A 16888-nucleotide genomic window follows, 5' to 3' on the forward strand; every position below is an offset into this window, starting at 1 on the left:
CGTGATCTGCTTGCCTTGGCCTCCCAAAGTGCCGGGATTACAGGTGTGAGCCACCGTGCCTGGCAATAAATTCTTCTTGAAGGCTGTGCTGGGAAAAGTAAACAACTGAAGGATGAAGAAGCCAGTTTGGCTGAAAATAAAAGATACTGGTAGGCAATTCAGAAGTGAGATAAAGTACGACAGTTAACCCCAAATGATGCTACCCTATACGAGATGAAATCACAGATGCTAATGTCTCTGCATGAAATGTTCCCAGCAGTGCATGCAGCAGAAATAACCGTGCAGTGAAATCCACATTCATGGGAGTCTTGGCAAACTTTGGGACGTGCTCAACTTGGATTAGGAGAGATAATCCTGGCAGTTCAAGTAGCCCTTCACATCTCTCCAGTGAACCCTGAAATATGGAAAGAAGACCTCTCCTGGGCAAGAACACCCCAGCAGCAGCAGAAGGTAGCACAGAGGATTAAAAAAAAAAAAAAGCGAAGCACCAGCTGACGTAACACACTTTTCACCCAAGTCAATTCCAGACTATGACTTTGAAAGTGATGAGATTGTTGCTGTTTGTGCGGCTATTGCTGAGAAAAAGAAGACAGTTTCAGCAAATAAAACAATGGTTACTGTGTCCACTCTGGGGCCGTAGAGACTGTAACTGAAGAGGAAGATGGTGTTACACCACCAGGTGGTCTGTATTTATCAGAGCCCCATGAAGCAGCGTGCAAAAGGTTATGTGAATCCGTCTTTTTGATGGCCACCTGAAGTTTTGACAGAGACATTTACTCTGGAGATGGATAGCAGAACTCCTGGTTGTAAAGTAAGTTTTTCAGATGAGGCACACAAAAACTAAAATGGCAGGATTATTGTATAGTGTTCGGAATATGCTTTAATAAGTTATGATTTATATTTCTCAAGGTTAAAATTCTGAGTCAGATTGTTTTTGATTAATAAACAATTTAACCTGAATATGTAAATGAACACATTTTAAAGACAAAACTTGAAAAGAATAGTGAATAACTTGGCCAGCGTTATTGAAATGCTGTCTCAACTTTTATGATAAAGGGTGTGATTGCCCTCCCTCTGAGAAATATACTGCTCATTATTTACTCTCTTTTTCTTGCTTTATGAGAGTAAGTCTGTCAGAAAGCTTGAATATTTTTGACATTCATTTTGATTCTACGTTGTCATTTGGCTATATGTGGAATCTTTGAAAGTTTGGCTGGATATGCACACAGATGTGTACATTCTGAACGTTTTCTGACGTTTATCTTAATTCTGATTTGTGTTTCTGTTTTGCCTTTGAAGTTATAACAATGATAGATAGTTGTCTCCTTCAGTATTTGTTAGAAGTGTGAAGTTTTGATAAATATGAGAATGATGGTTTTATTTTTTTTTTATGTAGAAACTGGTCTACGTATGAAAATGTGCATCCTGCAAAGTCAGGTGTCAAGATTTGAGTAGGAATCTATATGACTTGAATCTCCCCTATTTCCTGAATAAAAGTGACAAGTTTCAGTATTTATACTTCATGGCTCAGACACCTACCTTATTTTGGCTCTGTTCCTTATTCATTCTAGCCTTTGCTTAAATGAGTCTCAAAACATGGGGATATAGCGTAAGAAAAATAATCACACATAATGTTCCCCTTTCTGTAGCTACTTTCGACCTGGGTTTTTTACTAGAAAATTCCCAAAGAAAATTTCAATGTAAGTCTGTGGCTTTGCTGAATCAAGCCCCCCTCCCACATTAATATTTAGAAAACAGCCACTGTTTGGGCTAATAGCATTACTGATGGTACCTATTATATAGAGGGACAGCTGAACAAAGTCTGTGGCTCAAAACCAGTGTTAAATCACTCTCAGGATTGAGAAGAAAAAAGCGGAGTCTAAAATCGCAAGAAGTAAAGACATACACATCTAGGACCCTTGTCTTTCCGGATCGACGCTTCCGTCAGGGTCTTCATCATTATAAACGTTCTCTGCCATTTGTCACACTTGCATGATATTAGTTTCTGATACAGAACACCCAAGGCTCACTGGGATTCCAGGATAAATCAGATATCTTGGCAATGTGGCCACCATGAATAAACAACAACTCTGGTGGCCCGTCTTCTGCATCTTCTGGGGATTGTTCTCCAATTTTACTTAAATCCCAGACATTCAGTCTGCGATCAGTACCACTGGAAGCCAAAATAGTCTCATTGTGAGGTGACCACTGAACCTGGAATATTTCATCCTTATGTGATTCAAAGGAATGCAACTTAAGTTTCAGATTTCTCAGATCCCACAAAGCAACAGTCTTGTCAGCTGATCCTGTGGCAAGAATGAACTCACTATAAGGATTGAAAGAGAGGCAGTTCACTTCAGCAGTGTGAGCGTCAACTGAGTGGCTTGGTTTGGAAGTATTGTTTGAACGAGTATCCCAAATCATAAGTTTCTGATCATCAGCCACTGACCCAAACAGAGACTCATGGAGCAGATGCCAGGAAACATCTTCTACTACTGCTGTAGGCCCTGTAAAGATGGTCTTCGCATCCACCACTTTTCCCTCCTTTGGAACGGCACTGATGTCCCACAGGCAGATGGTGTGGTCATCTGAAGCACTAAGCAAGTGCCCACTGAGATTTGGGTTCCAAGAAAGCCCATAGCATTCCTTCTGATGTCCACGGAGACACAAATCTGGGTTGCATTCTCCAGAAGGATCTGGTTTAGAAGGATGTTTTGTATAGTCGAAGACAAAACATCACTGGAAGGAGTCTGTTGCAATGATACAAGGGTTCTGAGGCATAGAACAAGCCCTGTTTACTTCTCGTTCATGGCTGATCTTGATTTCTATTTCAATTTTTCCACTAACTGAACCAAAACCTCCACATTCTCCTTTATCACTGTCATAGTGTGATGCGTCAACCTGAACATCATCATTAGGGAGTTGCACACTGGCTATCACAAGATGGTTTTGTTCATCCAATGTGTGTGTCCCCAGCACAAGTCAATGAATGCTGAAATCTTTCCCTTCTGGTTACATCTGGAAGCCACTGGGCAGTTAGGCTGGGGCACTCCAGAGCATGGGTCATCACCAAATCATAAAGAAAAGGAGCATTCTTTTTCCATATTTTGTATTCCTCGTTGATCACTGGTTCTTCCACTACGTCTTGCCCCCGTCACCCCTGCTGCCTTACCGCTCCTCAATACGCAGTCTCTGGCGGGCTCCTGCATGCCTTCACGCCTGTGTCTTTGCTTAGCGTTGGTTGTTCCTCTTGTCTTTATGTCAATCTCCCCACTGCCGTTTGACTTCCTTGAGGGTCAGAAGCGTTCATCTCTGTCTGGGCACTACCCACGCTGCCCAGCATCTCCTAGGCATTCAGTAAATGAGTTAAGGAGTGAGTGGATAATATTGATTCCTTACATCCCTGCCCCTCTTTATGATTTTTCTAAGTACTTTCTTATGTGTGTTTGCGGTTGAGTTTTGTGCCCCTGAAATTGCTTTCAACGGTATTGCCTTCACCATCTGCATTCTCACTTGAGGTCGGCAGACAGGAGAGGTGGTGAAAGTGAGGTGCAGCATGACCAGGAGGGGCCCTGCTGCCCAGGCCACACAGCTGGTGCGGGAGCACCCACCTGGCAGCCCTCCGCCTCCGCCTGTGTTCTCCCCCGCGCCCCATGTCTCCCACACGCTGGCTCCACTGCGCTGAATCTGGAGTCTGCTGTGGATAGTTGCCCACAAAGAGATGGAGACTGCCAGCCACTTCAAATCCTGGCTTCCCGCTTTTCCTGTCTTGCTTTTAAGCCAGGAGATACCAACAGGAAGCCACAGCTCTGGTGGTTTGAGATGAGCTACTCAAGAGCCTGTGGTCTTCCACCATCAACATTTTCTAGAGACGAAGCCGACTCAGTTTGTGTGGATTTCGCCTCTCTGGAGGAAATACAGATTCACAATCCCTTCCACTGTAATCAAGCCTGGGAGGGAAGGGCTGCCAGGGGATCCGTTCCAGAATGTCGTCGATGGGGAAAATGCAGAGCCCCTGCCAGCATACCACTTCCTGAGACCGCACATGAGGCGGTGACCAAAACTGAGGCTGTGGCTCTGCCAATCAGCCAGATTCGGGAGATGTTTCTCTGGGGTAGAATGACATTAAGAAGGCCCTGTCCCTGGGACATCTAAAGTCATCCTCACCTGAGCCTTTCATTCAATCTCACGCAGGGCTCCTCAGTGCCTCTCCACCCAAGTGGGGCCAGAGGTGCCCCTTACCACACTCTTCCTGGGAGGGAACAGGGGTGATGATGGGAGGAACTGGGAGGATTACACCCCATTCCTCATTTTCTGCTCAGCTTATCCCACAAGCTAGAGTGTGAAGACCTGGGATAGATATACTGCCACCACAAAAGCAGAAAGTCACACGGCTGAGCTCAGTCAACTCTTAGCTACTACTGTGTGCCAGATATTAAGAGCTGACAGGAATAAATTAGACATGGCTGGCCAGGCACGGTGGCTCATGCCTATAATCCCAGCAGTTTGGGAGGCCAAGGTGGGCAGATCACCTGAGGTCAGGAGTTCAAGACCAGCCTGGCTAACATGGTGAAACCCCATCTCTACTAAAAATACAAAAAATTAGCCAGGCATGGTGGTGGGTGCCTGTAATCCCAGCTACTCCAGAGGCTGAGGCAGGAGAATCGCTTGAACCTGGGAGATGGAGATTGCAATGAGCTGAGATCGCACCATTGCACTCCAGCCTGGGCAACAAGAGTGAAACTTCGTCTCAAAAAAAAAAAAAAAAAAAATTAAACATGGCTTCTTGACCAGGCAAAAGCATGCACACATACACACAAATAACCAAGATGTGACGAGAGGTACAAATCAGGTGCTGTGGAAGTTCAGGAAACACTGTCTCCAGGTGGCATTATTTTAGCCATAACTTGAAGTGAGGGTAAAACTGGGGCAGAAAGAATTATTGCTTGAGGGACTGGGGAGATGGGGTGGTGAAGATAGTAAAGGCTTCTCAAGCTGCAGTGTCTGTGATTAGGTTGAGTCACATGAAATTGCTGATAGTCTCTTGGTAATGACCTACAATAACCTCGACTTCAGATGGTTCAAAGTCATAATTCCTGGGTACAACATGGAAGTGGGAAAACACAGCTTGTAGAGAAAAACCCAGGCCAAATAAGTTCAGTGTCTGTCAGCAACTGGTAAACTTACACTAAGTTTACCTTTTAATAATGTATTGACAGAGATTGTCTAAGGATGACTTTTCTACTTCCTCAAAAGAGGACTAGGCTGGGTGTGGTGGCTCACGCCTGTAATCCCAGCACTTTGGGAGGCCAAGGCAAGTGGATCAGGCGAGGTCAGGAGTTTGAGACCAACATGGTCAACATGACAAAACGTCATCTCCAGTAAAAATACAAAAATTAGCTGGGCATGGTGGCAGGCGCCTGTAATCCCAGCTACTCAGAAGGCTGAGACACGAGAATCACTTGAACCTGAGAGGCAGAGGTTGCAGTGAGCTGAGATCATGCCACTGCACTCCAGCCTGAGTGACAAAGTGAGGCTCCATCTAAAAAAAAAAAAAAAAAAAAAAAGAAAAGAAGCCGAGACTGGTGTTATAGGTTTGTCTGTTGCCCAAAGACCAGTTACATTAGTCTGTTCTCATGCTGCTAATAAAGACATACCCCAAACTGGGTAATTTATAAAGGAATGACTCACAGTTCTACGTGGCTCGGGAGGCCTCATAATCATGGTGGAAGGCAAAGGGGTAGCAAGACACGTCTTCTATGGCAGCAGGCAAGAGAGCTTATGTAGGGGAGCTCCCCTTTAAAAAACCATCAGGTCTCATGAGAGTTATTCATTATCATGAGAATAGCACATGAAAAACCTGCCCTCATGATTCAATTACCTCCCACCGGGTCCCTCCCATGACGCGTAGGGATTACTACAGTTCAAGGTAAGATTTAGGTAGAGCCAAACCACAGCACCAGTCCAAGTTAGACTTTGCGCTTCACAACTGGACTGAATTTACAAGTCTCGGGAACGCAGTATTGTAACCGGAGTCTGAAATATTTGAGTCTACATTCCAACACAACTGCAGATGAGCTGTGTGATCAGCTTCGTAACTTTCTGAGGCTAGTTTTTCTCACCTGGAAAATGATGGTGAAAATCATACTTCCTTTCCTCACAAGGTGGTTGAAATGCTGAAATAAGATGGTGCCTGTACATTGCTTAGCGTTTGCTGGCCTGTAGGAAGCACCCGGTAACTGTTTGCAGGGTCATCATTTATGTCAAGAGCCCAATAAACATTGAGGGATGACCCCATGCCCACGAGTCATAAAGGAAGTTGCATCTTTTCGTCTTAAGGCCATAGCGTGTTTTGATGGAGGCAGCAGGACCGTGGCCTAGTTTAGCCCCTGTTTTAGTCATAACTAGAAAAGGTAGAAAGAAGACACAAGAAAACATGTGACGCTTGACTTTCTCGGGTCAGAAGGACAAGAAGCTCCACATGATCCCATTTGGCTGTTTAGTTGCTTTCAGCCTCAGAGCAAACCTGCCGAGGAATTTTATATTCCCAGTCTTTCCTGGCAGGCATGCCTGGCTGTGAGGTAGATTTTTTTGAGCACAAGGTTTCTGCAGGGTACCAAGTCAGCCACCCTGGAGTGGTTCCCAGGAAAGCAGTGGTGATATCAGCAGCCGCAGGCTTGCTTGGGCACCAGAGGCTCTGGGCAAAACAGGTACCTGGCTTTCCAAGGAAGAGAAACCCTGGTCACTCAGAGGAGAATCTGAAACCAGAGAGGTAAGGCAGCTGAAGCGCACGTCCCAACCAGGCACCTGGGCAGGACTCCTCTCTGCTGCCCCAGGCGGGCGTGGGCGCTTACTCTCTTGGTTCCCAAAGCACTCTCCTGCTGGGGATGGCGACAATGCCCACCCTTAGGAAGACTGACTTGTGTGTTTTAAAATAACGTCGATACGCATTTGTAAACAACACGCAGCATTCTGAAGTCAGGAGGGTTTGTGATGAGCGCTGCTCTGATGAGAAGCGGGTGTGAGGGACGGTCTCCGGCAGCCCCTCCTGACTGCTGCCTGTCCTTGGTGAACCTCGGGGAGGCAGGGTATGCAGGGGCCGGCCCTGCCTTACGGTTCCTCCGGGGGCTGTTTTTTTCTTCATCTTCCCTCCCCTCCCCTCTGATAGGAACTGGTGGAGCTGAGGGCAGGAACAAGTTGTTTTTTTTTTTTTTTTTTTACTTTGGGTGCATACTATATCTGGCATTTCTCCCCATGTTATCCCTCCCCACCCTCCCCTCCCTCCCCACCCCCTGTTGTCTCTCCCCTACCCCCCCAACTGTCTCCTGTGTGTGATGCTCCTCTCCCTGAGTCCACGTGTTCTCATTGTTCAACACCCATCTATGAGTGAGAACATCCGGTTTTGAATGCCCTGGGACAGCGCCGTCTTTGGGAAAAGCGATACTTGTAAAAATCCCAAGAGCAGTTACTCTGCAGCCCTAAAAATTTTCCTTGCAGCTTGAATTTTTATTTAAGTGGCCATTTCCATTCCTGCTGACAAGTCAGAAAATGGCTCTGACCCGGAGCGACCGCAGAGACAGCGGGCGGCCCAGGCCATGGCCTGGGGCAGGGACACCTTGGAGCTCATCCCAGAGGCCTGGGGACCTTGGTTCCTCCCTCCCCAACAGAGGCAGGCGGGGGCCAGAAATCCTGCCACACCACAGAGCAGAGCTTCAGGTCTCAGCACATGAGGGGTCTTCTCTTTCATTCCCTGTGGCCTGCACACTCCCCCCACAGCTGCTGCCCCCTCCTCACCCCATTCAGGGAAGCTCTGCAGACGTTTCCCTCTAACTTCAAAGACAGCATCACCATGACTGTCCTGGAGGCACAAAACCTCTAGGAGAGATTATTTCTGCAGAAGCCGAGAGAGGGTCCGGCCCACACCAGGCTGTCCTCATTCAGAAATGAGTGAATGTGCAGGCCCAACTCACGGCCTCGAACTCCAGGGGAGAGGGTGGGAGGGGGGCGCAAGCGGGGGGCGGTGAGGTCAGACACCTTTTCCTAAGGTGTTCAAGCACTCTCTGTGCTGGCAGCAGCCCCAGGAGGTGATATTTGGGTTGAAAACTGGGAAGCAGGCAGGGTAAGGGCAGTGCATTTGCAGAAGACCAGGAGGTAGAGATTGTGACCACTTTGGTATCTGGGCGAAAACAGGAAGTGACACAAGACGAGCCTGGAAAGAGGATGGGCGCAAGAGCAGAAGCAGACTCCAGGCCGGGCGCGGTGGCTCACGCCTGCAATCCCAGCACTTTGGGAGGCCGAGGCCAGAGGATGGCTTGAGGCCAGGAGTTCGAAACAAGCCCGGGCAGCACAGCAAGACCCCATCTCTACAAAAAAAAAATGTTCTAAATTAGTGAGGTGTGGTGGCATATACCTGCAGTCCTAGCTACTCAGGAGGCTGAGGTGGGAGGATTGCCTGAGCTAGGGATTTGAAGCTACAGTGAGCTGTGATTGAGCCACTGTACTCCAGCCTGGGTGATAAAGCAAGACCCTGTCTCTAAAAAGTGAGAAAAAAAAAAAAAGAAATGGTCATATGCAGTGGTATGCTGGTCAATGTTTATGAGGCTGTGGGCAGGGTTCGGGGGCAGGTGAGTGCTCACATGTAATGTGTGTGCCAGTTTCCGTGGTGTGAATGTTAGAATACCTCCCATCGTTGTTGATTTCACTCTACCAATGGTTTAATATCCAGCTCACTACAATTCCTGCAAATTTAACAATCAACTTGCAAGCTGATAAGGGCTGGCTCGAACAGGCTGCATCTTTTGTCACATGTTACCTTTTCCCTTACCTCCTTGTCACCACGTCCCTCCCTCTGCAGTCCTTGGCGGGAGGGGAACCACGTGAATGAAGTCACTTCAGGCTGCTGCTACAAACGCCTCCGTCTCAATCACCTCCCCCCTGCCGATGGCTGTTCCTTCTTTCTGTCCCTCATGGATGCAGGCATGGACATTTTTCCCGGAGTTTCATAAAAACCACTCACGTAAGGCGTTTATAGTGTAGCCAACTTATAAAAACAAAGAAGGTTCACATCACAGCAATGCTAATCACATCCAACGAAATATTAAACCACCCTATTAAATTTTTCCTTGGCCATTGACACAATCCTGGACTTTCATCTCCTGCCACATTGCTTTTTCCTCCATGCTTTTTCCTCAACGTTGATTGAGCCTTTTCCCCTTGACACGCCCCTCAAAATACTTCCAGTCCATCACGGAGAGCAATGCCGTCCTCCCTAGCCACCCCACCCAGTCCTGTGTCCCCGCTCTCCAACCCCAATTCACCCATCTTCCCTTGACTCTCCCCAAAATACTGCTGGTCTACCATGGAGAGAATGTGGCCCCTAGCCACCTCCACCCAGCACACAGGCCTGCACTGTTCATGTCATATATTGAAGGTGCCGCAGATCTGAAGAATTCCTGGGCATGGAGAGGAATACTGACTACTGTTTACACCTGGCTTAATGCTCATTTTTTAATCTTAGGAATTTTTAACAATCATCACTCCTTAAACTGCGAACATTGCTCTAAATATCCACAGACTACAAAGTTAGTACATCAAACATGCATTTCACACAAGGTCCCACTTCGCACCTATTAGAATGGCCACAATTCAAAAAACCAAACGCTGGCAAGGATGAGGAGCGACAGGAACTCTCCTTCATTGCTGGTGGGAATGCAAAATGGCACAGGCACATTGGGAGACACTTTGGCAGTTTCTATAAAACTAAACATGCTCTCTCCACATGACCCAGCAATCGTGCCTCTTGGTATTTACCCAAACGAATTGCAAATTCACGTCCATTTAAAAAAATAAACTGCACACAGATGTTTACAGTAGTTTTATTCATAATTGCCGAAACTGGGAATGAGCCAAGATGTCCTTCAGTACCTGAATGGATAAACTGTGGTACACCCAGACGATGGAATATTATTCAGTGATAAAGGCAAAGCTATCGAGCCATGAAAAGACATGGAGAGAACTGAAATGTGCATCACTGAGTAAAAGAAGCCAATCTGCAAGGCCCATCTACTGCATGGTTCCAGCGATATGATATTCTGGAAAAGGCAAAACTACGGAGACAGTAAAAAGAACAGTGGCTGCCAGGGACTAGCGGTGAGGGAAGGATGAATAGGTGGAGCACAGAGGATTTTTAGGGCAGTGAAAATATTCTGTATGACACTATGATAGTGGATACATGTGATTATTCATTTTTCCAAACCCACAGGATGTACAACAGCAAGAGTGAGTGCTGATGCAGCTGTGGACCCAGGGTGATCACGCTGTGTCTGTGCAGGTCCCACTGTGATTTGGGAAGTTCACAGTGGGGGAGACTGTGTGATGGCAGGGCACATATGGGAATTCTCTGTACTTTGTGCTCAGTTTTGCTGTGAACCTAACGTTACTCTAAAACGTAAAGTATATTAAAAAGCAAAATCATGACCAGGTGTGGTGGTTCACCCTTGTAATGCCAGTACTTTGGGAGGCTGAGTCAGGAGGATTCCTTGAGCCCAGGAGTTTGAGACCAGTCTAGGCAATATGAAAAAACCTCATCTCTTTTTTATTTTTATTTGTCTGTTTATTTATTTTGAGACAGAGTCTTGCTCTGTTGCCCAGGCTGGAGTGCAGTCGTGCAATCTCGGCTCACTGCAACCTTCGCCTTCCAGTTACAAGCGATTCTCGTGCCTCAGCCTCCTGAGTAGCTGGGACTACAGGCGTGGACCACCATGCCCAGCTAATTTTTGTATTTTTAGTATAGACAAGGTTTTGCCATGTTGGCCAGGCTGGTCTCAAACTCCTGGCCTCAAGCGATCCACCCGCCTTGGCCTCCCAAAGTGCTGGGATTACAGGCGTGAGCCACCGTGCCCGGCCAAGACTTCACCTCTTAAAAGAACAAAAAACAAACAATTAGCCAGGTGTGGTGGCACAAGCCTGTGGTCCCAGCGACTCAGGAGATTGAGACGGCAGGATCACTTGAGCCCAGGAAGTCGAGGCTGCAGTGAGCCATGATCACACCGCTGTGCTCCAGCCTGGGTGACAGAGTGAGACCCTGTCCCTTTAAAAAAAAAAATCATGAATTTAGCAAATTGGATTTTCCCAAATATTTAGCTTGATCAAAAACTTAAGCAAACACCTCCAACCAAACATTTAATTAAATTCATAAAGTGCGGCTCCTCTTAAATACTCTAAAGGTATTAAATATATAAAACTCAAAAAAAGTCATGATTCCGAACTGTTTAATACCCTTACACTAAAGCTATAAACGTGTTAATACAGTGGATTTCACTCTGTTTCTTATCCTAAGTTCCACACCTTCCTAGGGTGCCAATTTTGACACCTTCCTAGGATTTCAGTGATTTTTTTACCAAGTACTATTTTTACCTTCCTAGTGTTTTTAACAACCTTACCAGACCAGAAGAAGAAGAAAAAGAACCACCTCAAGCTGCTGGGGTTGCAGAGTCTGGGTGGTTGATCAGTGGATTCTGGGTCAGGATATGAGGCTGGGTTGCAAAGTCCCAGAAGATTCATATAAGGGGAGCTCCTTTTTTATCATTCAACCTTGTTACTTCAATAAGACTTTTTAAAGCCCACATCTTTTGGAAAGGTGTTTGGGTTTTGCAACATTGAACCTTCCCCCCTGGAATGAGATCAGTTCACATGTCACTTGGCCAGCATTCCACAGCCCATTGCCCTGTCACCGTGATATATTGATGACCTGGGCTGTTAGGTTATTTAAAACGCATGTGTCTTCGTTGGTGTTGTATAATAGCTTGTAGGGGCCATCGTGAAGTTTCATCAGCTGAGGGAGGGACATGGAGTCCGTGCTAGTTTGTGCTCCTCTCCAGGCCCCCAGGGGCCCTTCTTCACCCAGTGGTCATGTGTGACTCCCAGGCTGAGAAATTCTGTCCTGGGACAGTGCCTACTTTTCCCCAAACAGACTGGCTGACTCAAAGTTCCCGGCATTCCTTCTTTCCTGCCTACACAGCAGACAAACATGTATCCATCTTTATAAACAGATACACAATTAACAAAAAAAAAAACAAAAGACCTGTTCATAGGAAATGCCCTACTTATGAAAGTCAATACACAGCCAGGCGCGGTGGCTCACGCCTGTAATCCCAGCCCTTTGGGAGACCAAGGCAGGCGGATCACCTGAGGTCAGGAGTTTGAGACCAGCCTGGGAAACCTGGTGAAACCCCATCTCTACTAAAAATACAAAAATTAGCCAGGCATGGTGGTGTGCACCTGTGATCCCAGCTACTCGAGAGGCTGAGGCAGAAGAATCGCTTGAACTTGGGAGGTGGAGGTTGCTGTGAGCCAAGATGGCACCCCTGCACTCCAGCCCAGACGACAGTACAAGACTGTGTCTCAAAAAAAAAAAAAAAGGCAATACAAATGAACATATCCCATTCGATCCACCCTCCTTTTAATCTCCAACCACTTCTCTGCACACTTAAAGTTTTTTGAGGACTGTAATGAATCCAGTTGGTCTTTAGCTCAACCTGTTCCAGTTAATGTCCAAATGCCCAGGCATGGCCCCAGAGCGCCCTTGGTTTGACTCCTTTGTCCTGGCAGTGCTGCACCTGACTTCCTGAAAACATCCTTGCCTCCTGCAACAAGATGTTCCAGACCCATTCTGATTGTTTCCTGCTTCCAGATATGCAATCAGCTCTCCTCCAAAGAATCCTGGTTCCTTTTAATGGAGAATGCTGCTAAAGACCACAAAGCTGAGTGCTGGCTCCATGTGAGCATGGAGTAAGGGAGGTGGGGACATGGGGTAAGAGTGCTGCTTTGATGGTAACAGGGACAGAAAAATATTTTCTTGGAAGGTTGTGTTCATACTGCCCTTTAACACAGCATGCCTGGTGGCTTCCACCCACATTCCTCACAGTATGAGCCTTCGGAGGCCACTAAGACCTCTCCGCAGACCTAAATAACAAGCCACAAATTCAGCCCTCACCTTTTCTCCCACCCCTTCCTGCCAGGGGAAGGAAGCCGGGCAGAAATTATTTTCTGGCCGGCAGAAACTGTGCCACCATTTTACTCTTGTAAGAAGGCTGCCCTACAGTGATTTGGTTTTCAACTGGTTTCTCCAGTGTATATTCTACGGGAATGGGGGCGGGTGCATGATCAATTTCGTATTTTGCACGGACTCCCCTGTAGCTGGGTCAAGGCTGGTTTTGAGAATGGGCAGGACAGAGAAGCAGGAGGGTCACTCAAGAGTGGGCTGCAAATATTCAGGACGAGAGCCTTGAACCAGGGAGGCAGCAGCGGAGGTGAAGAGCAGGACACGGAGCTGGGGATTATTTGGTGTCTGGACAGAGAAGCTGAAGGTGCATCCCAAGAGCCTGGCCCTGGTCTCCAGGTGGAAGGAGATGCCAGCCTAGGGAGAGAACAGAGTGGAGACACAGACACTTGAGGGGTCTGGGGTGACCATGGTTTTGACCTTGAGCTTGAAGTGTCTCCATTCAGTGGGAAATATCCTGATGTCAATTGGATGCATGAGTTAGGGTGTCTAACACAAACCACAGGCAGAGGAAGCTCCCAAGCTCGAGGCAGGTGGCTTGGAGCTGTCTGTTGCCAAGGACTGTTCCCCAGGGGCCATCAACAGCCTGGGCTGTTTGCTTACACGGCTCGGGAGGACTTGGAGGCACTTCTCATTCTCGTTGTGTGTGAGTCCTTGCCAGGAATCCCTGGTGTTCTCACTTAGCACCAGCATTCCAATCCAAATTAGCAAACGGCCAGGAGGAGGGACTCAGAGAAGGGGCTGAGCGCATCTCCTCTCTGCAGGCTCTAGAGAACAAGGTAAGTGTGGTGGGGACACGGAACCCAGGCCCAGAGGCTTCTGGAGCAAGCCCTGGCCATTCCAGAACACAGTTTCTGCCTCCCAGGGTTTCCTGGTAGGTTCTGGAGCCTTTGGAGGGACAGTAAGGGTGAGGGATAGAGGAGGGTTTGGAGAGGAAAGACCTTCTCCCATCACCCACGCAGACCTTTTGGTGGTGCTGTGGGACGGGTCTGGCCTGAGCACCACCTGCCCCCAAAACTCTGCCTTGGGCGGAACAACTGCCCCCCCCCCCCCCCCCCCCCCCCCCCCCCCCCCCCCCCCCCCCCCCCCCCCCCCCCCCCCCCCGCGGAGAAGACACCACCACCTCCCTCCCCGGGACTGTCTGCAGGACTGTGCTCTTCTGGGAGTGCTGTTTGAACTGCGGCAGGCACTAGGCAGCCTGTTTTCACTCAGGGTCTGGACGTGGCAACTTGGATCCCTGTTGTTTACCTAATCTAGCATTGGGTTATTTTTTCCCCTTTCCTGATTGCAAGAAAGTGCCAAATGTAATCAGCCGCCTTGGCCCATCGCTGTTCTCAGCTCCGTGCCAGAGAAAATCAGACGTGGAGAAGGATCGTTTCCCAGGCCAGAAGCGCACCCAGGGGCCCTGTTCCCAGCCTTCTTTCTCACCTTTCCCCAGCAGGGACCCAACCTGGTGAGCTCCATCTCCTCCTGGCCCGTCGCACTCCCTGCTCACTCCCCTCTCCCAGCTTCTCATATCTCACCCCTGCTGGGGGTGCCTCTCCATTTCCTTACACCACCTGGGACCCCCCATCCTCGCAGCTGAGGTCGGCCGCCATTGCTTGCAGGACACAGTGATGGGCTCCCAGTCACTGCTCAGGGCCTAGGTAGAATGTGACCAGACCCTGCCTTCCAGCAGCTTCTGACACAAGCTGCGGCAGAAACATGTGCGGTAAAAATTACAGCTCCAACTGGAAGGACCAGAAATTCCTGTTCGGTGTTTAGAGAACACCGCTGCCTTCCTCAGTTCTCCCAGGCACTTCTGCTGCCACCTCACCGCCACCCCAACAGCACAGCCTCTCTTCCAGCCTGGGTTGGGGTGTGGGCTAGAGCTCCAGCTGCCTCCTGAAATTGTTGGGAAATGACACAAGTCTTCCTTACTCACTAGGGCTTGGAAGTGAAGTAAGTCAGACATATGTGACTTAAACCTTGTGATCACCACGGATCAGCGCCTAGAGAGGATCTGCGATACCCACCTCGCTGCGTGGGAGGATGCGGTGAGATCATTTACACAAAGTACTTAGCATCCAGCACATAGTACTTCCTCAGTAGGTCTAAGCTGGCATTTTTGCATGCATTACATTCCATCCTCAGCCCAGCCTTCACAAGGAAAACAAGACTGGCTCGGGCTTCCTTCTGTTCTCCAAATTAGCATGCAGTGGTGCATTCTCAGCTCACTCTAGCCTCAGCCTCCTGGCTCAAGCTATCCTCCCACCTCAGCCTCCCGAGTTGCTGGGACTACAGGTGTGTGCCACCATGTTTGGCAAATTTTTTATTTTATGTAGAGATGGGTTTTGCCATGTTGCCCAGGCTGATCTCAAACTTGTGGCCTCAAGCGATCTGCCCACCTTGGCCTCCTGCGTGCTGGGATTATAGGTATGAGCCACTGCGCCCGGCCTCTGTTCTATTCTTCAAGCACACATAGACACATGTACTGTTCCACAGCCTTGAGCTGTAAGTAAGCAGGCTTCACAGGTGAGGTCTTTCCTATGGCCAACTTTTATAAATTCAGGCAGGGAAGAGGGCAAAGGTTTTCAGAGCCAGAGACGGCACAGAAGTTCCTAGTGATGTCTGGTACGCATAACTGCCTGTCAGGTGGTGGTTGGGAAGCTGCTTTGTGAGCTGAGCTCGGGCAGATACCCAAGTGAGAGGCAGAGGTTTCTCTTCCTTCCCTTCCTCGACCTCCCATTCCTCCTCACATGGCCCTTCCAGTCTCACAGCGCCTCATTAGTCCTGGCCTCTCTGCTCCTCCAAAACATACCTGAAGAAATAATTCCCCCAAAAAGAAAATTGTGTGTACAAAGATGTTCATCTCAAAATTATTTATAAAATGAACCTCGATCTGCAGGTATTGTGAAACAATTTAACTAAAAAAAGTCACAGAAGCATCTACAGATGTTAGAATAGATCAACATGAAGACAAACGTCTAAAAACACATTTATGAGCTGGTTCTAAGTAAAATAAGCAGAACATACAATTGTTTATAAACACTGTGATTATAAATAAGTAAAAAATGTGTATTTCTCTGGCTAAAGTTAGAAAGGGGCACAGATAAATGAAAACGATTGTGTAAGAGGAGGAGAAGGGGTTATGCGTTGGCATGCTTTTCAATTCCTTTAATGTTATTGCAAAGTTATGTTCATAATAAAAATGTCAAGTAAAAATAAAAGTGCCAGTCCTCTGCCCTGTTCCAAGCAAGTTCATGTCAAGATGATCATGGCTTGCAGTTACCTTCCCCTGGGTGTATATTTGGATCTGAAAGAAGCCTCCTGGGAAGGAGACCTCTTAAATTTAAGAGGAAACTGTAGGAGATGAGGTCTTGGACAGGGCAGAATGGAGCAAGGTCTCTGCTGCCTCCGCACCTGGCATGTGTCCTCACAGGGCGGAGAACTCTGGCACCAGGGGCCCAGGTGGCCACAGAAGGCACCACACTTTTCTGGGCTCTCCCTATGGGCCAGGTACCCAGCAGTCAAATTAGAGATGGCACCCAACCCTCGGCTGGCCCATTCCATGGAACAGAGAGACCAGGCTCAATCCAGGGTACAGTGTGGGTTAAAAGGGCAGAAGGTGAGCCACTGAGGTCTCAGAAGACAGGGAGGGATCAGGCATGGTGGCTCCTGCCTGTGATCCCAGCAATTTGGGACGACAAGGCAGGAGGATCACTTGAGGCCAGGAGTTTGAGACCAGCCTAGCCAGCCTGGCGAAATCCCATCTCTACTAAAAATACAAAAATTAGCTGGGTGTGGTTGTATGTGCCTGTGGTCCCAGCTACTCAGGAGGCTGAGGCA

The 16888-nt window shown here is 48.1% G+C and overlaps 2 pseudogenes across 1 annotated transcript; one reads left to right on the forward strand and one right to left on the reverse strand.

Annotated features, from left to right (window-relative positions):
• LOC108301295 overlaps window positions 1-1518 on the forward strand; it is a 4452-nt pseudogene extending 2934 nt beyond the window's left edge.
• A 377-nt stretch (window positions 1519-1895) lies between these two features.
• LOC108301292 lies at window positions 1896-3082 on the reverse strand (annotated as a pseudogene). The gene has a single exon (XR_001823802.2). The product of XR_001823802.2 is annotated as a histone-binding protein RBBP4-like (transcript).
• Between the last annotated feature and the right edge of the window lie 13806 nt (window positions 3083-16888).

Source organism: Cebus imitator, unplaced genomic scaffold, assembly GCF_001604975.1.
Source record: "Cebus imitator isolate Cc_AM_T3 unplaced genomic scaffold, Cebus_imitator-1.0 Scaffold33, whole genome shotgun sequence".
Lineage (NCBI taxonomy): Eukaryota > Metazoa > Chordata > Mammalia > Primates > Cebidae > Cebus > Cebus imitator.